General features: G+C 37.1%; 1 long non-coding RNA gene and 1 pseudogene across 1 annotated transcript in view; both read left to right on the forward strand.

The window, feature by feature from the left end:
- LOC132306226 (uncharacterized) overlaps positions 1-15,799 on the forward strand; it is a 28,740-nt gene extending 12,941 nt beyond the window's left edge. Inside the window, exon 6 of the long non-coding RNA XR_009481861.1 lies at positions 15,450-15,799. This is a non-coding gene — a long non-coding RNA (uncharacterized LOC132306226). The remainder of the gene's footprint in view (positions 1-15,449) is intronic.
- Positions 6,065-6,162, forward strand: LOC132310787 (small nucleolar RNA R71; annotated as a pseudogene).
- Positions 15,800-23,499: the final 7,700 nt, after the last annotated feature.

Here is a 23,499-nt window from a genome sequence, read left to right on the forward strand (position 1 = left end):
TTAGAGTGAATCTCAAAACAATTACAAAATCTGGATAATGTGGACCATAAATGTAAGCAAGATATCAATCTTTTGAAAAATTTATTCCTAAATGGCATCCACAAGGCATACAAGGAGTATTAGACTCTCAAGTTAAGCAATTTTTAAATTTTAAGCAATATAGTCCCCAAAAGATCGAAATCACAGCTAGTTATGGACCAATCATAGAAAATCCCTCAAATACACAAATCATGCTCAAAATTTTGAATTGAAAGCAAACACTGCAAATAACACCCATTACCCCCAAACTTAAATGGCACAGTGTCCTTAATGTGCAAAGAGAACAAAAGGAAAGAGTATACCAGTGTAACTAAGGCAAAGAATGGCTGGAACACAAATATCCAAAGTGGGTGGTACAACCTCCCCAAACTTGGAATTAACTCCGGTTCTGAAAAGATGGCACTTGAATAAAACTCATCAGATAACAAAGGGATAATAACAGTGTACAGTGGACATGCACATGTAAATGGGATAGTAAATGAAGTAAAAAGAGAGGAATAAGGGTGGTCCAGAAAAAAAAATTTGGGCAGCACTCTCTCTTACTGAAGTCATTGGGATGTACCTGATAAATGGAGTCAATCACAGATAAATGTATCAATATAAGGCCCAGACATCCAAAAATATCATGCATAAAAAAAGAGAAACAATGTACAGTACATCATAGTATCAGAGCCAATAGACTGGCCGCAAAAATATCATAACAGTAATAATGTAACAGTAATGTATCACAGATATATAAAATGATGAGAATAAAGAGGTAGAGAAATCAGGCAGAGTAGGTCAGGCGAGCGGGGCGTGATCCCCGGATATCTCTAGATAAGTCCTACAGCGCAGCCAGGACGTCTGAGCGGAAAGATGCCACATCAGTGCTGAGGGAGGCCACATCTAACTGAAGAGAGACAACTGTGTCCTCCAAGTTCTGTATACGCTCTCCTAGGCTAGGTGTCAGACCTGAAGCGTCAGGCATAACTGGATCATGAACTAGAGACCCTGCTCCTGACCCTGCCAGAGAGTGATGTGGGAGCTCCTCTGCTGAAGGCTCCTGCTCTAAGTCTATATCCATATGTGTATCCATAACCACCTGTGGGTCTACTGGATCAAGCTCTGCTGCTGCTGCTACTGTTGTTGTTGCTGCTACTGTTGTTGTTGCTGCCTCTTCCTCTGCAGCCTCCTCAGCTGCCAAGGTAGCGTCATGCTCTAAGCTCTGGATAAAAGCATTGTAGCTCTTATTCCAATCCTTCTTGCCGAAGTGGCAAGCCTTTGACTCAGTACGCTCCTATGGATGGAAAGGGTAGCGCTGGTCCCTGAGGATCTATGTAATAAGATGTGCAAATAGAAGAAACTTGGTTCGCTTAGACTTGGCCTTGCTGATGTAATTTGTATATAACTTCATCATTACACTCCAGTAAGGTACAGGAATAGAGAACCAATGCCCTGTATAGAAGGCGTAGAGGGTTGCAAGAAAGTCGGAATGCCTCTGGATCTTATGGCCTGCCATAAATACATTTTGATATAATATCGAATCGAAAAACCATAAATCATTGGGTAGATAAGTCCTCGTGGCGAATGTCTCGCCACCACTGTAGTGGCCAGTAAGTGCAACGGCCATGTCTGCATTAGAAGGCCTCCTCAGAATAGGATAATGAAGATCAGGATGGCAGACATGCGGGCATCGAGAAGAAGTGGCCAAAGTGTCGACTGTGATGCGGATAGGGTGGCCATCAATAGTAGTTCGCAGCTCTGATAGGTTACTCGGGGTCGGCCGGAGGTTCTGGAAGAACATCCGAACAAGCCACGGGTAAATAGGATAGGTAACTGGCACTAGAATGGCTGAAATACCACGCCGCTCAATATTATCAAAAGCTGCCCAAGTCAAGACTGACCGGGAGAAGAAAGCAATGTCAAAAACCGACTCGTGTGCTACTGAAATGTGCGAATACTTCCGGCTAGGTCTGTCTATGATCTAGCCTGGCTGTGTCAGTGGTGGAGAAGGAGAAGATATATGCTCAGCCTTATCGGAATGGGATGAAGATGCAGAAGTGGTAGAGGCAGAGCGGTCAGACTGAGCCGGAGCTGGCTCCTCATACTCCTCTAACTGCTCAGGCTGCTCAGCCTGCTCAACCCTACTCTGGAACTAGATCCTGTGCATGAGAAGGCTCTGCGGGCTCCTCTACTCTCTGCCAGACTGTCGACAGGCAACTATCTTAACCCGTGCCATGGCCTGCAAAACAGAAAAAAAAAACACTTGCAATAGAAGTCAGTAACAGATAATAGAGAATTGAAGCACAGTATATAGAAACATGTATGTCAAGTAAGATAGATAACTCAGAATAATCAACATAAATCTATGCAAGTGTTGACGCAGCCAAGTAAACAGTGACTAAGTGAAGCATACTAAATAGTGTAAGTATGGAATGCATCCAATGTGGAAAACACAGGCATTGGGCATAAATAAGGTAGTATGGAACACAAAAGATGGTTTGTGAGGTGCAAATGCCAATCTGTGATGTTCAATCGATCAGAAAAATGTGAGATCGATCTCTCTCTGATTGATCAGAGAAAACTTAGATCGATTGAACTACTATGAGAAATTTGAAAAGTCACAAATCTGTGATGTGAATGACACGAGGGGCACCCAAGCAAGCTTGTGGGTCCCTCAACACATCAACAACTCAACAATGGTCACTTATCTTGGCACGTGACCCCCAAAATCTACATTGGAATCAAAAAGATATAAAAATATATATATACATATATATACATATATATATAGGCTTAGAAACTTCAAATATGGAAAGAAATCTACTATGGAAGCTCAGATCTAACATTGCAAACATGGAATCACTCAAGATGAAGCTTGGGATCAAAAAGAAAATTCAACCTTACCAAATAGGGGAGAGAAGTTGAGACGAAGGAGAGATTACGAGATCTGAGATGAGGAGTGAAGTTTCGAGGCTCTGGAAGCTCACCAGAGACACGCCGGAGGTTGGGAAGAAGGTGACCAGTGGCTGCAAAGAGCTAAGGTCTGAGATCGATGGTCAAATCGATCAAAATGACCCTTTGCTTCTATTTTTATAAACAATCTCCGACATGTTCGATCAATCTGGAAATATTTCCGATCGATCGAACATAGATCAATCTTGAAGGAATGCAAATCGATCTGGGCCTTAAAACGATACTGTATTTTTGACTTTTTTTTTTTCTTTTATTTTTTGGATTTTGAAAAAAAAATTTAAAACTAAAAATATTTTTGGAATTTTTGAGAATAAAATAAGAATTCAAAATATTTTTGTATTTTTGTTATAATAAAATCAAAATTCAAAAGGGTAGTCAAAGTCAAAGTCAACAAAGGAATACAGATCGATCAATCTAAGATCGATCTGGAAGAGACTTCTATCTATCCAACAGGTGAAAACCTACAGACAAGTTCGAACGATGCACAGAGAGGCCTTTTTCATGAATTTCAGAAAATTTTCTAAGTATGGAATGAAGATCGATCTGAGGAAAATCTCGATCGATCTTGGAACACTCAGATCGATCTGAATTGAAGTTCGCTCGATACACAGAGAACTGATTTATGCAGGGAATTCTTGCTCGATGGAACAAAGAGATGATTGGATGCAGGGATGGATGTTCTATCGATCGAACCTCTTTTGAGATCGATCGAATAGGTGCAAAATGCCTATTTTCATAAAGGAAGTGCATGCATTCTCAATCACAGTTCTTAGCCATGTGTATATATCTAGACGACGCAAGAAATGAAAGATAAAATAGAAATAAGGGAGGAATAGGGTTGTAAACCCTACGAAATGCACTAGTCTTTAACGTCTTTAGCAAGACGTTGGGCTCTTTTAACCCTAATCAAATATCTTATTATGCATCCCCTCCTTGACGGGGTGAATGGATTTTTAAATCCCACCCAACAAATGGTTCTCTAGAGAACTTGTTGGATTTGATTCAAAAGACATTGATGGTCCTTGGTCTATACAACTCTTGGGCTTCCATGCCCTTTCAAACTTTGCTTTTGAAACAACATTCTTTGCTCTCTTTTTTGAAGACAACTCGTGGGAATGTTCAACATCAAGTAAAGACTCAACTGCATCAAATTCATTGGCAATGCACTTTTCCACAACACATACTTCTTCATGCTTGTCCATTGAATTTGAGGTTGGATTAAAAATGTTCAACTTCACTTTCATGTGGCCAAATGAGATTTTCATTATACCCGTCCTACAATTGATGTTGGCATTCGAAGTTGCCAAGAAAGGACGGCCAAGGATAACTGGAATTTGGCTCTTGGGATTTGGAACCGGTTCCGTGTCAATGACAATGAAATCGACTGGGAAGAAGAACTTATCAGTCTTAATCAAAACATCCTCTATAATACCCCAGGGCTTTTTGATGAATCGGTCGGCAAGTTGTAAAACTACCGACGTTGGTTTTAAGTCTCCTAAGCCCAATTTAACATACACTGAATATGGAAGAAGGTTGATACTTGCTCGTAAGTCTAAAAGAGCCCGATTGATGACATGGTCACCAATGATGCAAGATATAGTAGGTGAATCAAGGTCCTTAAACTTTGGGAGAGTGTTATGTTGCAAAATGGAGCTCACTTGCTCGGTTAAGACCACTTTTCTTAGTGCTTGGCTCTTGTTCTTCCTCTTTTGGGTGCAAAGATCTTTCAAAAATTTGGCACAAGCCAGAATTTGTTTAATTACATCCAAAAGTGGAAGATTGATCTTCACTTGCCTAAATATTTCAATGATTTCATTGGTCTTGGTCTTTTGTTTGTCAAGAGAAATGGATCCATTCAAGGCATCCGGAAATGGAACTTTAGGCTCAAAAGCTTTTTAAAATTTTTTCTCTAAATCACTTTCAAAGCAAGAATTTTTCAAATCCTTTTTCAAATCATTGTTCAATTCATCTTTCAAGTCATTTTTGACAACTTTCTCAACAAAATGATCATGCACATGCAATGAAGGAGGAATAAAATGTGAAACGGGACGGGTGTCAACTTTTGGTTGCACCGGTTCACTCTCTTCATTGGAAATACCTACTTGGTAGTTAATAATCTTCCCACTTCTCAAGGTTGTTACCGTATTGACATACTCAATTGTATGACCTTCGATGAGGAATGAGTCTCCACAACACATTGTTGCTTTGGTGGGGCATTTAGAGGCATCTTTCCCTTCTCTCTAGCATTTAAAGTACTAGCTATTTGCCTGACTTGGGTTTCTAGCTTAGCAATAGATTAGGAATGGGAATGAAGCAATTGAGTGTTTGCCTGTAGAGTGCCTAGAGCGGTCAACACTTTCTCCTCAAAAGTGGGGCTCCTTGAGTTTCCTTGAGAATACGATGATTGGTTAGGAAAATGAGAATTTGAGAATTGATTTCCATGTGATTGAAAAGATGATCTAAAACCTTGGGAACCTTGGCTTTGCATTGGATGTGGAACATACTTTCCTTAAAAACCACTTGGGGGAGGGTTTGAACCTTCTCCTTGGCTTTTTCAGGAGAAGTTTGGATGGTTCCTCCACCCTGGATTATAGTGTGAGCCATAGGGATTGTTCCCTTGGATAGCAAAGACAGCATTTGCTTGTTCATGGTTCCCGTTTTGCGCATGTCCATAGGGACAATTGGAAGTAGAATGCAAGACACTTGAACAAGTCATGCAAGATTCATTAGATGCATGATAATGAACATGATTAGGGGAGGAAGATACTTGATTTGCCGAATTTTGGTTGATCAAGAATTGATCAAATCTTTGAGATAAGGATTTCATCTCGGCGTCTATGTCATTGGAATTGTCAACTTGATATAAGCCAACATTCTTCCTTCCACCTAGGTTTCTACCATTTTTAGAGGACAAAGATCTATGCATTGAATTCTTACTCATGCTTTCATACAATTGCCAAACATCATTTTCATCTTGTCAAGATAAGAACCACCCATAGATGCATCAACCATACCCTTGTGATTATCCGGTAAATTTTCAAAGAAATATTGAACTAGTTGCCACTTAGGTATGTCATGATGTGGGCACTTCCTAAGCAAGTCATTAAACCTTTCCCATGCCTCATAAAACATTTCCCCATCCCCTTAAGAAAATTCATGAATGGAAGTTCTCATAGCATTGGTCTTTGATATTGGGTAGTATTTCTTCAAGAACTCTTGTTGCATTTCTACCCAAAAAGTTATTGAAAAGGCCTAAGATTGTTGAACCAATATTTTGTCTTGTCCTTAAGGGTAAAAGGAAAAATTTTAAGTCTTAAAACTTCTTCTGGCATATCCGTGTATTTCACAGTGGAACACATTTCAAGAAACTCATTCAAATGCTTGTATGGTTCTTCACTTGGACGTCCATGATAGTTGGGAAACATTTGAATAGTTTGTGGTTTAATCTCATAGTGATGTGTTCTAAATGGGGGCAATTGAATGCATGTAGGTGCATTGTATTCATTAGGCACATAATGGTCTCCTAAAGCAATGGGAGGATTCACAATTGGTGGTGGTACATAAGCACCTTGATTAACTTGAACTGTAGGAGGTTGTGGAGCAAAAATTGGCCAAGGAATTCCCAATGGAATTTGGCCTTGTTGTTGTGGTAGGATGAATGGTCTTGGCATACCTAATGGTACTTGGATGTTGTCATGATGCACATTAGGGTGGAGGATGCCTTGTTGGTCTATGTGACCAAGGTCCTCCACATGGTCGTCATATTGCTCCTCCATTGATGAAATGGAGTGATGCGAACTACCTCTTCCCCTAGGATTACGAATAACCGATTTAAGGTGCAAATTAGGAGGGACAAGAGTAGGATTTAATGACCTACGACCATGCATGCACTAGCAAAATAAATAACAAGTAAATAACAATCACTTCACCCCCACAACAAATCAATTAATAAATATTCTCCACATACATTGGTCCTATACTCCCTTGTTTGAACAATATGCAAAAAAAAGTAAATTGCCTCCACACGGGCTCACGATTTATCTAAGAATTTAAAAACTTGCCACCATGCGGGCCAACGATTTAACTAGAGATTGAGTTAGAAAGATCTCACAAAGGGTCCTTAAGCAACTTCAAATAAATTTGAATTTCCAAGCCTTGGTATGCTTTGCAATTTTTAGATTTTTGCTCCTTTTGTGCTTAGCTTAACTCCTTGCTTTCAATTCTCTTTTGCTCAACTTCCTTGCTCAATTCACCTAGCCAAATAAGAATAAACACAATAAATAACAAAAATAAAGCAAAGTAAAGCCACGATCGAAAGAGTACTAATTCCTAATTATTTCCAAAACACGGCGTTGCCAATTCAATCCCCGGCAACGGTGCCAAAAACTTGGTATAGTGGCCGGACCAAAGCCTAAAAATGTACTAAGAATGTGAATGTGCAATGTGGCCAAGTTTTAAATTTATAAATGCCACTACTACCTTTAACTAAAAATATAGCTAGGGTGAGTAGGGATCGTCTCGAGGGATTGCGGGCGTGTTTGCTGTAACGACCCGGGTTTTTCAACCTAGTACATCAGTGATGACCCGAAAGTTGATCCGAAAATGGATTCAAAATGTGGAAGCAAAAGATAAAACCAATGTCTACAGAGATATAAATCATCTCTAAGACACCAATGTGACCTTCCATGAAGTCACGGAACTCAAATGAAACGAAAGCGGAAACAAAGGTCAAAACGGGCAAAATCCATTAACCAAGGGGCAAAATGGTCAGTTCACAATCAAGAAGAGAAACTTGACTCTAAACAAGACAAACAAGGTGAATACAACCTAATCTAGTCATTTCACAACATTCCAAGAGGTTCCAAGAATATTGGACAAGAATCCCACAAAATGTCCTTTCCCGGTTTAAGCGAAAACTGACCCTACCTTACTAAAATATGAATTACTCCCACTGTGATTGGAATCTGAGAATGGCATAGGTACCATTGGAAAGCTGACCCAAAATCCTTGAGTTTAGGCTCAAGAATCACCCCATTTGGGTTTGAAATGAAGAGAGATGGCCGTTTGAAGTCAGAACAACAGTGCTAAAACAAAACTGAAGAGTGCTGTGTATGGAAGCTATTTAGGTCGACCGAAATAGCCATTTCGATCGACTGAAATGACCAAAAACTCTCCTAAAATCCTAAAGATGAAGAAAAATCACTTCAGTCGACCGAAATGAACCATCGGTCGACCGAAATGGACCTGAAACTCGAATTTGGCTACTGGAATGCATGTTTTACTGTACAAATGAAGTCCCAAAAGGCTTCGGTTGACCGAAATGGCATTTCGGTCGGCCGAAATGACTCGAGACAGAATTGAAACCCTTGCTAAATGCCAACAATGAAGAAAACCTCTCAAGTCTCAAATGAATCCCCCATGGCATGATCAAACTGAATTATATGCAAGTGTGTGATGATATGAACATGCACGCAAGTGTAAAATGACATTTTGAACATGTTACAATGGCCTACGGTCTCATTACATTTCATTTACAAAATTTGACATGCCAACCATCTAAAGTTAGAAAAGTTACATTTCAAAGGCAAAACTTGAAGTTTAAATACATACACTTGAACTTAAAGATTTGTGGCCCTTGGCCTCATGTCATATATATCAAATACATCTCAAATAATGTATCCAAGAACACTTTACATGCCATAAGGCAAAAATGGCATATTAAACCTAACTAAGTATTACAACTTAAAAAAAAATACAACTTAAACATGATAACACTTGCATGTGAACAAGAATACTTTAAAAGAAACTTTTAATCTTCAAACCACCCAAGGCAAGTGCAAATCTCCAATCTTGAATCCTGTACCTAAACAAATCCCCCAGTAACTTCGGGGTGAGTAAACAAGTTTACTCGTAGAGAATGAGCATGCATTGACTCGATTTCTTTATAGATTTTTATAACAACATGAAATAATGTAAAAGGGTCATGCCACCTAACGTCTATATCAAAGGTTAGACTCATGGAGCATCCTAAGCTACCTTAAATCATTTCTAGCATAAAACACATCCTTTATGCAATTTCAACAACATAGGTGCATGCTATACAAAACATAAAGACATAGATTCTCAAAGTCATCAACTTGAAATCTAAAATTTGCAATAACAACTAAATATAACAATTTAGTACAATTAGAATTTCTAAAACCACACATCAAGACATAGATTCTCTAAGTTATCAACTTGAAATCTAAAAGTGTGAAAACAACTAAATATAACAATTTAGTATGGATGTACTTAACAACATCAAATCGCCAATAGCCAAAACCACAAGTCACAATTAAACATGATTGTCAACTTGGAATTGAATGCGAATCAAATAGTGGAAGACTTGGACATCAAGCTCGGAATTCTACCCAGACCTCAATGGTTATTCCGGGTATTAACCTAGGAAGACCACCCTAGTGCATACTATCTCAATTAGGGAGAACTCATACCTCCCGCACTAGAGCCAAACTCTAGTCATGTCACTTGTAACAACAATGTCCCAAGACTCTAAAATAATCCAAATAAGTTCACAACTTATACATAATTTATATAATATACGAAATCACCTTCCACGCACAAGTAGGTTGAAACCACATAATCCATGCCTTAGAGTTTAAATTCTAAAATGGCATATATATAATGTCAATTACAAAGTGTGCAATTCATTACACAAAGCAACACTACATTCCATAAAGAAAACATGTTCTCATGAATATAAATATAACAACAATGTTATCCAATGCTCAAAACACAACTATGTGAATACACAAAAGTCCAAATCCATGATTTATACATAGAAACAACTTCTACAGCAAAATTAAATCCATAGAACAACAAGAAAGAATTTAATTAAATAAAAATAATTAAATTCTCTAGATTTCAAATCATTCCCAAATGGCCTCAATTTAATATATGCTAAAGGACATATCATGATTATTACTTATATTCATTCAAAATCCTAATTAGACCAATGGAACCATAAAAATAGATTTTAATTAATTCTTTTAATTAAAGTCTCTAGATTTTCAAACTCATCCAAATGCTCTCAAATTAAAGTATGTTAAAGAACATGCCAAAACTTAAGCATATCACAAGTTATTTTCATGCAAGGTACGTTCATGGGAATTAAACTTTCACCAAAGATAATTATTAAATAAAAAGAGTAATTCTTATTCAAATAATCCCAATTTAATATATGTTAACAAACATATCAAAGCCTAATTTTCTAGCATGTTACAATTTAATTCTAAGTTATACATCATCATGAGAATTAAATCTTAACCATAGAAAATAATTAAATTAAATTCTAGATTATGAACAAAAGCATGCATACAAGTTGTGTAAGCATCAAAAACATGCAAGACAACAAAAATATGAAATTATAACACCCCCTACCTTCATTTGAGATGAAATCTCAAATCCCAACCAAAACGAAACCGCTCTAAATCCAACGAAACTTCTAGGTTTTCTCGGGGACAACACAATGAACATAACCCCTAAGGAATTCCCATCAAAATCACAACTTGACTTCAAACATGAACTTAATAAATGGCCAAAAACGGATTCTAATAAGGGGGAAAGGTGGAGCACGGCAAGAAGAGCATAAAACGCTAAGGCACTACACCTTTTTACCTAAACGAAATGGCCGAAAAATGAAGAAGAAGGGTGGCAGCCCCTTAGCTGCCATGGCTGCCGGCCAAGAGAGAGGAGAGAGAGAGAAAAAATCTGAATTTTTCTCTTAAGACCTCCTATTTATAGAAAAACCCTAAAAGTGTCCCGAACGGGCCCCGCCGTGTCCGGAAATGGGGAATTTGAGTAGACGTGCTCAAACAACAAAACTCCATGAACAAAAAAGAAGTAAAATGAGAAAAGATAAACAACGGAAGAAGTGACGTAAAAAACTGAGTCCCGAGCAGAGAGATATGCCACAAACAAGTTTGGGGGCAACTAGGGCCAGAAATCCTGAAACTGGAGAAAAACAACCAGAAGGAAATTCTAAGAGTACACGACTCAACGAAAAGTGAAAATGAATCCCGCACGAGGATTTAGGCTCAAAACAAAGCATTTAGCAGTAACTTTCATTAATTGCACAATGGCCCTTCCAAAAAGTAAAAACTACACAACTGGCCCAGAATGAAAATATCTTCTGAAAATATTTTCTTAAAAACCCCTGAAATAAAATATCTTCAAAAGATATTTACAAAAAACACCCCAAGAAATGGAAATGTTTCTGAAGAACTGTGCATCCATGCCCCTATGGACACGGGGAGCAATCAGAGTACTTATCTGCAAAAGCAAAGATACGTTTTTCATTGAAACCACTTAGAATGAAGATACATGAGGTCAAAACCCAAATCCGAACACAAAAGGTGTAGTTATGCCAACAAAGTGACAAACGAGGAAAAGACAAAATAGGGAAAAGGACGAAGAAGTGAATAGTGTCCGAAAAATAAAAATATGGAAATGACTCGGTCCTCAAAGGAAGTTGTCAATCCAAAGAAAAAAGTTTCGAAAACTATCCCCGAGCACTCAAGATGACACTAAGTGATGAGAAACTGAACTCAGAAAGGAAAAGATCAACGGGAAAAAAACATCCGTGAAAATTTGAGAAAAGGGAAAGGAATGAAAATAACCGGGTCATTACATTTGCAATGGAAACAATATATAGGGTTAATAGGTCAAGTGATCAAAAGATGATTTGTTTAGTTGATTAAACACAATGTAATTGAAATTAAAGCAAGTAAAAGGTAATAATTTAGAAAGTAGGGAAAAAGATATAGAGGAGAGGACTTGGGGTACTAGAGCTCACCACTAAGCTTGACTTCACTAGACACTAACAATTGTATATCCATGAGGATATTGAATTGTAACTTGTGTGTGTGTGACATTAATTGAAACTAGGCATGGATGGCAAATAAGTATTGATTGTCTAGCCAATTCAAGTAGAAAACACAACCTATCAAATGAGACCAAAATCCATTCAATAAAACCACAATTTATGCACACACAACTGCCTAGAAACATACACCCTTTGTATTCATAAGTATAGAACACCAAGGAACAAGAATAGATTGTCCACCTATCTATGAATCTAAAGCAACTACACTACATCTACACTAAAGACATAGAAATTAAACTAAGTAAGCTAAAGGTGTGGCCCAATCCATCAAGAAACAAGTGTGAACTATCAAATAAATTACAAAAGTGTTCAATTAATCACTATGTTTTGATCATCACTAGACTAACTTCATCCATATACATAGGCATGCATAAATTCCATTAAATCTAGAGAAAAGCACATGAATCATCCATTCTAGCATACATAGACATATGATTAGAAATAGATAATCAATTGAAAGCATTAATCCATACACATCAAGAAGAAACCACAAGATATATATATAAATTCAAGATCAAAACATTTGTTATAAGTTAATCCCCAAAAATATACAAAGCACTAAGTCTAGGAAGTAAACTTAGGGGCTACTCTAGCCCCAAGTAGATGTCTAGCCACTCATTGAAGTAGTCATCCAACCCTCAAGGGCTATCTCCATGGTAGAAATGACCTCCTTCTTGATGGAAACCCTAGAAGAATGGAAGAACTCCCAAAATGTGTAAAGCTCTCTCTAGTCTCTAGCCTCCTCTCTAAGATATGTGATATGAGATGTGTAAGTATGATGAATGTTGCTCTTAAAATGGCTCTAAATCCTCATATAGGAGGCTCAAGTGTCACACCCAATGGTCTGGATTCGTGCACTAGGGCCCTTGCAATGATTGCAACACGAGCCAACTTTTAATGAGCTGGAATTTGTTTCAATTCGGACTTGAGGAGGTTCGATCGATCGAACTGTGGTGAGATCGATCAAATTGAGGTGAGATCCATCGAATGCTACAGAGATCGATCATCCTTGGCGGTGCCTTTTTGAATAAAGACATGTCTTTGAGATATTGTAAGATATTTTGGGAAAAAGACAAAAGTGTTAGGTGGGGTGGTAGGTGAGGATAAGATCAAACAATTTCGATCGATCTGAGGAAAGTTGGATCGATCAAAGGTGGGGGAATCTTTTAGATAAGGAAAAAGGCTTGGATCCATCTTGAAATATCTAGATCGATCACCTCCAGATCAATTGAAGAATTATTGAGATCAATCGAACTTGCTGTTTTTCCACACTTTGCTTCCACTTTGCTCATTTCTTCCATTCAGCTTGAGATTGCTTTTTTTAAGCTCTTATTTGGCTGAATTAACTTATTTTTGGGATAAGTGCCTGAAAAGGGCAATAACACGAAATTAGTCTAAGATGGGAAAATAAGATAGATAAAGGTCCTAGAATACTTAAGCTTAAGGGGTTTAAATGGGCAATTTTCAGCGCTCATCACCTGTAGCTGACTTTGTCCTACCTATGGTCCCTCATTCTGCTACCTCTGAATAGGTGCCCCATCTCTGTGAGCATCTGAACCACCTTTGTGCTTCTTCCAAAAATGTTGTCCCTGGAATTTGCCCTTATCATTGTGTCGGTGTCAATTGCCGTTCCCTTTCTCAGCTGGCTGATTATCAGAGTCTCTGTCACCCCGCTTCTCACCCCTAGCTTGTCTGAAGCCCATAGTCAACTAATACTGCCGTAAAGAGCATCCATCACCTGAGCATAAGTAGTGTAGGCTGGACTACCTGTAATAGATCGCTTAATAGACCACATAAGCCCCTTAACGAAGCTATTACGTTTCCTCTCCTCAGTATCCACCTCCTCTAAAGCAAATAGAGATAAGCGTGTGAACTGCTGCTCATACTCTACCACCGTCATGTTCCCTTGCTTTAGATTAAGGAACTCTATTTTCATAGCTGTCCTGACTGCATATGGAAAGTACTTCTCATTGAAGTGAGCACTGAACTAATCATAGGTCAATGAAGTCCTCTCCTCCGCGTTGGTAATGACTCCCACCACTGGAGTACATCTCCAACAAGCTTGAAGGTAGCAAGCATCTGCTTCTGAACCTCTATGTACTTAACCATGCGAAGATGTCGCTCAATGTCCTTCTTCCACTGATGAGCTACTTTTGCATCGGTGGAGCCTAAGAACTCAAGTGGGCTCCCCTTTGTGAAAGAACTCCTAGCCTTCTCCCAAGGATCAATTTGAACTACTGGTGCTGGGATAGGTGCCTGCTGAACCTGTGGCTGATTGCGAAGTGTAGCTACTATACCTACTTCTATAGCCCGAGTAATGAGGTCATTTATATGGGGAGGAAACTCTGGATCCCTACCCTGATTATAGCCCTCGTCCTGAGACTCCTAAGTAGTCTGTTGTACTTCATCTTGCTTAATGTGCAACTAACCAACTTCCTCTTAAAACCCAGACAGTTGTTACTCTTCCTCTATTTGCTGACGTCGTATGAATTCCTACTACCTACGTGACGCTCCTCTTCGTTGCCTGTTTCTCTGATTGTCTCATCTTCTTCTAGCGTTAACCATTCTGTTAACATAGAAACACCAACATCAATACTATTTAAGCGGACCGTAAAGGAATAAAATGAATCCTAAACTTAGGCTCTAAATAAATAAAAAAAATACGCTATGCGGAAGTCTTAAAACGATAAATCCTTAAAGATACTTAAACCTAGAGTGCTCTGATACCAACTATGATACCCTCGATTCTAGAGCCACGGCTGATCAAGTCTGAGCATCGATCTAAGGGATACCAAAAAATTAACTGTATAAACAAGCATTTGATTACAAAAGAAATAACTAAGAATAAATAAATTAGCAGAAAAGAAAAACTAAATAATAAATTCCCCAAATGAAAAAATCCAAAACCTTTAATATCATTACAACTCGGGAATTCATCTAGTGGACCCCTAATGATAACCCAACTAAAACAATTTAAAGGAAAAATAAATCCCAAAACTAAAACATAAAGAGAATCCTACATAGAATTAGAAGAGTGGCGTGGACAATCTCTGCTCAGCACGAACAAGCTTTATGTCTGAAACTGATGAACACCTGGAAAATAATAGTGGGTCAGGCCCACGAACAAGTTCTTTCTACGACAACCCAAACAGAGACTGAAGAAACTATATATCTATAGCTAACCTATGCAATAACTATATTATCCATAATACATATGCACACTAAAGGAACTTCACTAGACTATAGGGTTGTCTCAACCTGAATAGTAGGCAACATGCAAAACGCACATATAGTGGGCAATAGTACCTAGACCTACCAGGGCACATAACCACACTATATCTAGCTACAAATCCCTGGCAATATATGCACCCTATCCATTGATCCTGAGGCTCAAGCTCATATTGATGAGTGTTCAAATGTGATGCATTTTAGCACCTAAGCGAGGGTATTTTAGTCTATTCTTCTATCTTTATTTTTTCATTTTAGTACTTATTTGTGTTTTTGTCTATTTCAGGTCAATAAGGTTTAAACGGGCTAAAAATCGTCTATTACAGCCTTTTTGAAGTCAAGCAGAAGTTCCGAGAAGATTTCAGAAAAATTCAGAAAAAGGTCAAAAATGCTGAATTTTTAGATCGATTGAAGATTTCTTGGAGATTTCTTCGATCAATCGAAAATGTGCTTGCAACAAGCTGTTTTATTCCCATGCACCCGAACTCTACCTACCACATAGTTGCGGGATTGGATATTTTATGGGCTTCTTTTCTGACTTATTCACTACTCTAAGGACCTTGTATAAAGGGGGGAATTGAACCATTATGTAATAAATCTTTTGTCTTCAATTTTATTTTAATTTTTACATTATAATAGCTAGTTTATCACTCTAGAAAAGTTAGAAATTAGGGTTAGAGGAAAAGAGAAGAGTGGAGGCTCCAAGAACACATCTCAAGATTTACCACTCTCTCTCTGTAGAATTCAACAAAGAAGAAGAGGAAGAAGATGGAGCCGTGTTTGGGGATTGCCCTTGAGGGTTCCAAGATCACACCCACCTCCTCCATGATTGGCTAGAATTCTCCTTAGGGCTTGGATGATTCCCAAGTTTGTAATCTAAACCTTTATCTCTTTCATACTTTTTGGGAAATTTATCTTGTGATTAGTGTTACAGTCTTGTGAATAAAATGAATCTTGGTTTATTTCTATGATTTCTATGATTTAATTCTTCCTTTTAATTCTCTAGTTTATTTGCATGTCTATGTGTGATTAAATTGGGAATTATGTCCCACATGATTCATATAGTTTAATTCTTCCTATTGATTCTCTTTGTGATTAGATATTGTCTTATGTGTGATTATTTAGGAATTGATCTCTATACTAGTTTTTCTATGTTGGTTGCATGTCTATGTGTGATTAGTTAAGGATCTAGTGATGGTTATCCATGGTTTTCATTGAATGGGCTGTCAATTATTTTGATGGATTATTCTTATGCTTGATGGGTTGTTCTATAATTTAATTCATGCTTGTAGGTAGGTAGATAATCTATACTTGATTTGATATTCCATGACTTATTATTGCAAATTCTATGATTCTCTAGATTGATATGTGCTATAATTATGACTAGTTTGATGGGTCATGCTTAAAATTGATGGGTTGCGCTACACTTAGTTTATTTGTCGGTTAAGTAGACAATTCATACATGAATTTGATGGTCCATGCTTAATATTGTAATTAGTAGTCACATTTTATCACAAGAAGATTTTTCCTAAATTAGTTGAAAGTGTGTGGTTTGGTGATCAAGCTTGGTGGCAATTCCAATGGACCCCAAGACCTCACTTCTCATCTCTTAAATCCCTAACTCAACTTAGTTTATTTTTATTACATTTTAATTTCCTTACATCTTAGTTTAATCAACCAATCTCTCTCTTTGCAATCAATTGGTACATTAGAGTCGAAATTAAATTCCAACACGTATAATCCCTGCGGACGATCCCTACTCGCTATACTTCCTAAACCATAATCATATTTTGACCTTACGAAGTGACCTCTCGCATTACAAAGTTCGTTTTCTTAATCACTTAGAGGAAGGGGCAAGACTTGTCACATATCATGGCATATGTCTATATATATACATAAAATATATTCTATCAAATCTAAAGTAATCCACTATGTATCATCCAACTTGTTCAGTTGACCTGACACAAATATAAGTAGGACTTAACATTTTAGTTAATCTGTTCCCTTATAAAATAGGTAGGACTTAACTGATAAGTTAATCCATCCCTAGAGTGCCACCATCCCATACTGGTGCACTACATCCACACAATCCAATAGTTGTATTAGCAATTAAAGAAGTACATCAAATAATCCAGAAATAAACATAATAATATAATATCATGTTGTCACAAAATAGGAATGACTTATAATTTATTTAAGCTTCCTACTTCACATATCCTATACAAACTGAATCTTAAACATGCTGATATTTTACTATACAGTCAAGTAAGCATTCTCCAAATACAATTCATGCTACACATTTAATCTTAATTGTTAGAACAAAATAAAATTAAATCCATTCATTCCTCAAAGAATCAAATAGCATGCATTGTTATATTTTAAGTTTGTTTAGAATTTATTTAAACTCATATCTAGTCTTTAGTTGATATTTAGGACCCCTCAAATTCAATTAAAATTAATTCAACGCTGTTTACGAAACTTCCCCAGATAAGGCTCGAGCTTTTGTTCTAATTGCTCGAGCTTCCTGTTTCAGGCTCGAGCTTCCTGTTTCGGGCTCGAGCTTTTCACCTATGGCACGAGCTTTTCTTTTTAGGCTTGAGTTTTTCTTTTCAGGCTCGAGCTTTACCTCCAAAGCTCTAGCACTGTATCAACGAATCAAACACTGTTTACGCGATTCAACCCAAAATTCTACTGTGAACCCAATCTTTATTATTTAAGAATTCTAAGGCATGTTTCTAGGTTCCGTCAATACTCAGATATAAAAATACATCATTTAAAACATATATAAACTCATAAAGAAATCAAATCAAATCTATGAATTTATCAATTCATACAACAAGAACAACCATGAAAAATATAATTTATAAAACCTATGTTCTAGATCAATTATATTATAAATTCCATTTTTAATTGTTCTTCAAACAATCCTAAGATTATACTAGAGATATAAATTCCACAGATCAAAGGAGAAGTGTAGAACAAGAACTTGCCTTTAGGGATTTGATAAAAACCCTAGCCTCCTTTTTCTTCTTCCTCTTCTTTCTTCCTCCTTCTTTCTCTCTCTCTCTCTCTAAAAATAATACGTGATATATTTCTAGTCCTCTTTTTCAACTCTATAGTTATATATTTATAGGCTAAATAATAACCCTACTCCTTTTCCCAATCCACGTCAAATTAATAAAGAAAATAATAAACTTAAAATAATAAAAAGGTAACTAAAATATATGTTACGTATAATCTATGTATATTATTTTTATATAAATAAAATAAATACATTAGATTATCACTAAAGGACTTTCCTTATATATATATGTATATTTATTTATATATATATAAATAAACACTATCCATGGGTAATTATCTGTGCCCATTAAAGCCCTTATCCAATTAGTCCATGGAACCCAATTGATTGACCCATGACTATCATCCATAACCATTAGAATAAAATAAAATAAAACAACCATTTAAAACATTTAATTCATAACCATTAATTATAAGAAAACACCTAACATTTAAGTAAACAAATACACATCATCTAACACATAAATCAACAAAACAAGTATTTCAAATAAACACATAATCAATTAATTCATATAAACAATTAAACAAATAGCCAAGAAATCAAATAAAGAAATAAAAACACAATTAAAAAAATTAATAAAATACCGAGACTATCCTTTTAAAATTAGGAGTATTACAGTTAACAAGGATAAAGGAAGTTGTATTGAAGATAAATCAAATCTTTAATAATGAGATACACTTAACTGACTATATCAGCAAGAAACCAAAAATATGAGGCGACCCTGGAATAAGGTATGATACAAAAATCCTATTTCAGCTATTATAGTTTAATTCTCTCTCTCTATACCCCCACTAACTTGATCGTCGAAGGGTCTACTGCGGGCACCACACCGGTGCCTGACTCAACCGTCTTTATTTTATAGGAAACGGTGTCGCACTAGGCCGAGACGAATTTCAACCCCAACACCATATAATTAAATCTTCCTAAAAATCTTTCACTTAATAAGACTCCACAAAAACCACAACATTCTCCAACTTAGAGGCTGGAGCACTTGTAAACCCATTTTATCTTTTTCTCATATATGTCGGTGTGCTTCTCTCTGTCTTCAGCGCACAACTTCAGTTTCTCCACGATCACTGTCTTGGTCAACATGTCAGCCAGATTCTTAGTGCCAATTATTTTCTCAAATGTCAACACCCCATCTTCTAACAAAGATCTGATGAAGCAATACGGAAGTCCTATATGCTTGGTCCTTAAATAAAATGCTGAATTATTTGCCAGATGTATTGCACCCTAACTATCACTATGCAAAACATTCTTCACCTGTTCGAATCCCAACTTTGTCAACAAACCTTGTAACCAAATCATCTCTTTACTGGCCTCTGTCATCACTGCATACTCTGTCTTTGTAGTAGATAATGCTACAATCCTATGTATTTGCGAAACGCAACTAACTGCAGTTGTACCCACCGTGAACACATACCCGGTAGTACTTCTTCTGTGGTCCACCTCACCAGCAAAGTCTGAATCTACATAACCACGTAGCTTCACTTTGACCCTTCTAAAACATAGCCATCTATCTGTGGTACCCCATAAATATCTTAATATCCACTTCACTGCTTCCTAGTGTAGCTTGCCCGGATCCAACATAAACCTACTTACTGCTCCCACTGCATATATGCAATGTCTGGTCTTATGCACACCATGGTATACATCAAACTTCCAATGGCTGAGGCATATGGAATTTTAGCCATGAAGTTTTTCTCATCCTTTGTCTTCGAACACTGATCTTGAGATAATCGGAAGTGATTAGCTAAGAGAGTACTCACCGCCTTAGCATTATTTATGTTGAACCTCTTCAAAACCCATTCAACGTACTCATCCAGAGATAACTGCAAAATACCTTTCTACTTGTCTCTGTTAATCCTCATCCCAAGAATTTGATTTATTGCACCAAGATCTTTTATCTCAAATTCACTAGACAACTGCTTCTTCAATTTGTTGATTTCTTCAAAATCAGGACCTACCACTAACATGTCATCAACATAAAGTGGAAGGATAATAAAACTTGACTTGAACCTCTTAGTAGCAGTAATGGTCAGCATTGCACTTGTTGTAGCCATGTCGCTTCATAAAACCATTAAACTTCTTGTACCACTGCCTCGGGGCTTATTTCAACCCATACAAGTTTTTCTTCAACTTGCACACTAGTTTCTCTTTCCCTTTGACTGAGAAACCCTCCAGTTGTTGCATATAAATCTCCTCCTTTAGGTTACCATGGAGAAAATCAGTTTTGACATCTAACTACTCTAGGTGTAACCCTTCTGCTGCAATGATGAGCGCTGAAAAATATGCATTTAAACCCCTTAAGCTTAGGTATTCTAGAACCATTATCTATCTTACTTTCCTGTCTTAAACTGATTTTGCATTATTTCCATTTTCAGGTACTTATCCCCAAAATAAGCTAACTCAGCTAAATAAGAGCATAATTGAAGCAATCTTGAAAAGAATCAAATAAAGGAGCAACGTGGGAGCAAAATGAAGCAAGTGGTGGAAATTCAGCAAGTTCGATCGATCTCAAGAAATATTCGATCGATCGAAAGTTCATCGATCTAGACATTTCAAGATGGATCCAAGCTATTTTGTCCTTATCCAAAGATCCCACAAAGTTTGATCGATCCAACAATTCTCAAATCGATCGAAAAGATTCCATCTTATCTAGTTGTACCACTACACCTACCACTTTTGTCCCATTCCCCAAAATATCTCAGATTTGTCTTTATCCAAAAAGGCGCCGCCATAGAGGATCGATCCAGCTTAAGTTCGATAGATCTCAGCGATGTTTGATCGATCTCACCACAAGTTTGATCGATCGAACTTCCCTAAGTGCAAGAAAATTCAATTTCCAGCTCATTAAAAGTTGTCTCATATTCAATCATTGGGAGGAATATTGGTGTACGAGCCCAGGTCATTGGGGGTGACATTTAACCTATCTATATAAGGAATATAAGCCATTCTAGAGACATATACATAGACATTTACTAGACAGACTTTTGGACACAATTAGAATATCATATTCTTAGTGAGGAAGAAAAGAAGAGAGAAGGCTAGAGACACAAGCTTGGAGTTTTTCCATTAACCAAGAAGGGGAGCAATTTCTACAACGGAGTTAGCTCGTGAGGGTTGGAGGACACCTCCATGAGTGGCTAGACATCCTCTTAGGGCTAGAGTTAGCCCTAAGCATATGCTTTCTACATCTTGATTTATGTATTTTTTAGGGGATTTGTATTGTGATACATGTTTTGACATATTTATACACATATATCTTGTTTATTCAATGATTTGTGTGGTTTAATGCTTCCAATTGATCATTTTATTCTATCCATATGTCTTTGTATGCTAGAATAGATGTTCATGTGTTTGTCTCTAGATTTTGTGTTATTGATGCATGTCTATGTGTATTGATGCTATAGATTTAGAGATTGTCAAGACATAGTGCTTAATAAAATGCTCTTATGGTTTATTTGATGGTTTATACTAATTTCTTGATGGATTGTGCCTCTCCTATAGTTTAATTAGTTTAATTTCATGTCATTTGCTTAGTTGTAGTATAGTTGTAGTTTAGATGTTAAATGGGAGGACAATCCATGCTTGTTGTTTGATGTTCTATACTTATGAAAACAAGTAGCATATGTCTCTAACCTTATGATGTGTTTGGATTATGAGCTTAAAGAAAGGATTAATAGCTTAGTTTGATATATTGTGCTATCCACCATATTGCTTAGACAATATATACTTAATTAGTCCTCCATACTTGTTGAAATAACCACACACACATACTATTGTTGCAATACATGTTTTCCCCCTCATTAATCATTCATTAAGGGTGTAGAAAAGTTATGCTTAGTGGTGATCTCTAAACCCCAAGATCTCTCTCTCTCTTATTTTCCCTCTATTCCATTTAATTGTTTACTTTAGTTTAAGTTACATCTTAGTATAATTCAATCATCAACCAATCTTTTGATTACTTGACCTACTAACCCTAATCTCGATTCCACAACCTAATACGACCCACCAATCCCTTGGGACGATCCCTACTCGCCCTAACTATATTTTTAATGAAAGGTGGTAGTGGAAAATTATAAATGTAAAACTTGGCCACACTCATCTTAGTCCAATATCTCTTTGCACAAATTTGGGTGCACACGCGACAAGTTACACCAAGTTTTTGGTGCCGTTGCCGGGGATTGATCGAAGGCAACGTCGTATTTATGGAATCAATTAGGAATTAGTACTCTTTTGATCATGTCTTTACTTTATTTTTATTTTTATTTTGGTTACTTATTATGTTAGTTCTTGTTTGACTAGGTGCATTGAGCTAGAAGGTGAGCAAAGGAGCATTTTAAGGAACTAAGCAAAAGCAAGGAAAAAGCTAAAATCTAAAAAATTTTGTAAGGCTAAAATTAAAAATTGAATTGAAGTGCTAAAGGACCCTTTATGAGCTCTTTCTTAACTCAATCTCTAGTTAAATCGTCGGCCCGCATGGAGGCTTGTATTTCAATTCTTAGATAAATCGTGAACCCACGTGGAGGCAATTTTATTGTTCTTTGCATGTTGTTTAAGAATGGGAGTATGGGATTATTGTATGTGGAGATTTGTTGATTGATTTGTTGTGGGGGCGAAGTGTTTGCTTAGTTGATTTCATTATCGTGTTTCTTGAATTTCATGCGGTCTTAACCAACCCGATCATAACAAATGGAAAATCTAGAGGGTCATCTTGGTTATTTAGACCCAAACTTCATGGAGCATCCTCCTTTCAACCAATTTCCTCCCAGAGTTCAAACTCCAATTCCTCCAATGATCCTTCATGATCATTATAATCTTCATGAATACCAAGCACCAACTTCACTCGACCTACTAACCCTAATCTCGATTCCACAACCTAATACGACCCACCAATCCCTTGGGACGATCCCTACTCGCCCTAACTATATTTTTCGTGAAAGGTGGAAGTGGCAAATTATAAATGTAAAACTTGGCCACACTCATCTTAGTCCAATATCTCTTTGCACAAATTTGGGTGCACACGCGACAAGTCACACCATGCAACAATGCTAAAAACTGAGCGAATGGTACTCCATTTCATAATTGAGGACAAAAAGACTGTGTAGTCAATGACTTACTTTTGCTAAAAACCTTTGACCACCAATCTCGCCTTTTATCTCTTGGAACCATTGTGTTCCTCTTTTACCCAGTACACCCATTTGTTATGAAGAGCTTTCTTCCCCATGGGCAACTTGGCTAGTTTTCACGT

The sequence above is a fragment of the Cornus florida genome, unplaced genomic scaffold (assembly GCF_030987335.1).
Source record: "Cornus florida cultivar Cherokee Brave unplaced genomic scaffold, ASM3098733v1 CherokeeBrave_3.0.0_Hap2_Chr05, whole genome shotgun sequence".
In the NCBI taxonomy this organism is placed as follows: domain Eukaryota; kingdom Viridiplantae; phylum Streptophyta; class Magnoliopsida; order Cornales; family Cornaceae; genus Cornus; species Cornus florida.